The sequence below is a fragment of the Armigeres subalbatus genome, unplaced genomic scaffold, assembly GCF_024139115.2.
Source record: "Armigeres subalbatus isolate Guangzhou_Male unplaced genomic scaffold, GZ_Asu_2 Contig1498, whole genome shotgun sequence".
Classification (NCBI taxonomy): Eukaryota; Metazoa; Arthropoda; class Insecta; order Diptera; family Culicidae; genus Armigeres; species Armigeres subalbatus.
The window spans coordinates 1-3985 of NW_026942284.1; the positions used below are offsets into that span (position 1 = coordinate 1).

Genomic DNA, 3985 nt, shown 5'->3' on the forward strand with positions numbered 1-3985 from the left:
GGACGAATCGGTGGAATGGTTCACACCCTAAATTATTTTGAATTTTTTTTTTTCTTGCTTGGTGTTTATTACGTAATTTATGTTTAGTCCACCAAGCACTAAAAAATCTGAAATGCTTCAACGACATATTTCAGCTTTTTTTTAGTGGATGGAATTTAATTTTGTGGTCAGCATACAGGTGGCGGTAAGAGCGGTAATTTTTTTTTGTGCCTGGCTTTTTTAGTGCCTAACTTCACGGAGGTCCGATCGCGGCGCCTAAAACCATTTGATTACAGCGGCACTATTTAACTTTGACAACCGGCTGTCACACGTCCGGAAACAATCGAGAGGGGAAAGAAACCACAAAACTTATTGCCTGATTTTCTCAAAATTGCACGCGGCGAACCTTTCATGAAAGGTACCGCCGCGCTTTCTGCACCCCGTTTACTTGATTCTTATGGATGAATAGCATTGCGGTGTATCGTTTGTCGCGGCCGTACCTTTCGACAGTCATTCGCCGCGTGAAGTTTTGTGCAAGTACCCATTTGGGAACATTACAAACGCCGCGCAGTGTATCATATCCAGAAAATCTGACAATATTTAAGGTGAATCCCCGCCGAAATATTTCTATTAGAAATGAGTGACATTTAGCGCTCGCACACTGTGCAATTTATTCAGCATGTATTTATAAATACATCAGTTGATTCACTATACACTATAGAATAGTAGGGTTAACAGCTAAACGTTATGAATGTTACAGTGATCTAGTCGATATTATTGTAGATCCAGTTGAAAACCGAACTGAGCTCTCGCGACAATCGCATTTTCTCCCATTTCCGAATGTCGCGACTGCATCGCGAGCGGTGCGCATGATGGCGTACGACTAAAGCATAGATGCGCACCACTCGCGATGCAGTTGCGACATCCGGAAATGGGAGAAAATGCGATTGTCGCGAGATCTCAGTTCGGTTTTCAACTGGATCTACAATACTATGTGCACAGAGAACAGACGTTCATCTTCATTCGCGTGTTTGTGTAAAGTTTTTACTGGTCATTTTGAAGTATGTCGTTATGCCCCCGTTGCGCGGTGCTAGTGTGCTGACAAATATGGTTAAAATTTGCCGTGTTTTGCTTTTTAGCGCTAGTGTTCATTTCGAATTGCTCCTAGGCTCGCTCCTAGGTGGCAGCACTACAATGTTTATGTAGTGTATGCCAACGCCATCACTTAGTGAGATTGAGTTTTTATGTCGGGCAGCCTGCGTTGGCGGCGCTGAGGTGCGATTTAAATCTTTACACAGGTTTTTAACGAAATTTTGTTCGAGCATCCATGTCTGTTCTCTGTGCTATGTGTGAGCTGTCAAAATGTTACTATAACCCTGGGTGGTGCGGATAGAATCGATTTGGTTGTCAAACTGTAGCCAAAATTTTCTATTGTGCCGGAGCCAAACATTGAAGATTGTGGTTATGTTCGTTTCTGATCTAATATTGAGAAGTATTGTTATTATTTTGGGAAAAAATAAAAATAAACTTTGTTTGAGTTTTGTATTCTTTGTAACAAATATTCTCACATTATATTTCGAGTGGAAAATTGGTGGGAATGCAATTAAAGAGGACTCGTTACGAAATTTCACGAGATTCAGCATCTGATTGGAGCATCAATGTATGTAAACAATCGTAAAGTCATGTAGAGTCTAGCGCATTTGTGCGCCCTCGTGCAGCGTGGAAAGAGAAATTCGAAGAGCGGGAAATGTTTGACAGCCAAGTAACTGCAAAATAATTTTGTTTATGGGAGTGATTTCAAAATATCCCTCTGCTCGCTTGAGCGCAGAAAAGCGGCTCTATCCGCAGCACCCAGCTATAACCCACAGTTGAATTTACTGTGTATTATTTAGCCGATATTGGTGCAACTTATTGCTCAATGTAGCTGGAAAAAGTATACACACTTAAGCCCCAAACGCAATACAACGGAACGGTAACGGAAACGGCAAATTTGACAGAAAATATATGGGCTAACTGTCAAATTTTCCGTTTCCGTCGCCGTTCCGTTGTATTGCGTTTGAGGCTTTAATCACGGCTTCCCTGTTCGGTAATTTTTTTTACGGTTTTCGAACCGTAAAACGTAAAAAATACCGAAAATTCAGTAATTCGATAAAATATTATCGATGGTCAGTGATATGCTTCTTGAATTACTGAATTCGGTAATGACAAATACCGACTTTACTGTAATAAGTGATTGTTTACTTAGTGTTTACTGAATAGATTGAAAAGTCAGTAAATACGTATACCAAAATTTCGGTATTTCTTCATTTCTACCGACTAGCCCTTCAAAACTAAACGTCAACTGAGTTCGTGATTTGAAAAGTCAAGAAATTTCTTTTGCCCGCATTTTTCATTTCAAAGTTCTGGAAGCAAATACTACACAGTTGGTTTTTCCGCTAAGAACTCTGAAAGAATCTATTTGTAAATTTCGAAATCGGATTAGTTAGCATCGCCAAGAGCATCGCTGAAGATTACGGGTAATAGTGAATCTCCCGGATAAAAATATCATTAAAATATCATAAATTTTATTGTTACAACACCATTTAAAACATAATTTTACCATTGAATATAATGGAATTTTGACAATAAAATCACATGAGAAATAATGGTTTTCCACGATAAAATGAATGGTAAATGGGACTTTTACAATTAAAAGGGGGTTGTTATGTATCTTTACAATAAAAAATCGAAAATTTTCCATACAAAATTCGGAGCAAAACAATTGATTTTACGGTTCTTCAATGGGATGATTTCGAGCGACAAAACAATAGAAAACATTGTGTTTTAAATGTTTTCAATTACTGTTTCTATTGTTTTACAATAGAAATACAACAGGATTTAGAATACATTATACTCCAATATTACAATAAAAATACAATACAATTAATTGTTTTACAAATTATTTTATTTTCTTCCGGTTGTTTAGCATATCTTTAGACGAATACAGCGCACTACGTCCAAAGTTAAGTTGGTTGCCTGTATCTGGAGAAAAATCCAACATCGGTTTAAAAACCGTACTAACTTTGTTCCGAATAGACAATACACAGAAAGAAAAACCATTATTAAAATTAAAAAAAGCATTGGTAAATTCAAAAAGTTGCGTTGGTTCTTTTTCGTAGAGAGTTCAATATGTTTAAAATAAAAGTACGCCAACTTTTGTAATCAACATGATTCAAAAGTCGCATGCCGCTCTGAAATTAAAAGTTTGAACATTCAAAACTAAATTGTACAACTGTCAAATAAAAATGTTCACACTGTAAAAAATAGGGCGAAATATTTTCATTCAGAAACGAAATTATTCATTCGTTATTAAAGAAACTGTCCCATTCCCCCTCGTACTCTTCAATCTTTCCATTATAAATTTAAATAATCGAATTGCAATGATACTTTTATTTTTATTTCATGATTTCAGGCAGTTTTTATAGATGGTGTAGGTTGCAGCTTTTCAACACGGTGGCCACTGTGTTTGCCTCAGAACAAGATCCGGTCCCTGGCTGGGGTCAGGTTTCGAATCGAAGCCGTCTGGGAGCATTGCGCCATACATTTCCAGTCCTGTAATTAAAAAGAAAATCTTGCATTATCTTTAGCCATCATTATTAGCATGATGCTCGCGCCATTGAAGCAGCGGAGCAGGGCGCTGTTTTTTTAGGAAAACTTGTGAGCTACAGTATCAACACTTTTTATATTGTAGTCAAAATAATATAACTTACCTCCGATATTTGTATACTGATTTGGACTGCACTTGAAGAACATCCTGTGGTAGTAGCGGATTGTGTTAAAATACCTAATAATCGGAGATAAGAAATGAAAGCATGGATTATTTGAATGAGATTTGAATTTCTAAATCGAAGCAATCGGCGTTCGAATACCTAGTAGGCGCCCATTAGCACACGAACATGAACTCGATTGACAGAACAAAACAAAGAACGAGACGATACTAATTCGAATATTGGGTACATCTTCTATG

At 37.4% G+C, this 3985-nt stretch overlaps 1 long non-coding RNA gene across 1 annotated transcript; it reads right to left on the minus strand.

Moving 5' to 3' along the window:
• Nucleotides 1-3393: 3393 nt before the first annotated feature.
• On the minus strand, nucleotides 3394-3773 carry LOC134202886 (uncharacterized). Its single transcript, XR_009977372.1, has 2 exons — nucleotides 3729-3773; nucleotides 3394-3570 (listed from the first exon to the last, which is right to left on the minus strand). It is a non-coding gene; the product is annotated as an uncharacterized LOC134202886 (long non-coding RNA).
• Between the last annotated feature and the right edge of the window lie 212 nt (nucleotides 3774-3985).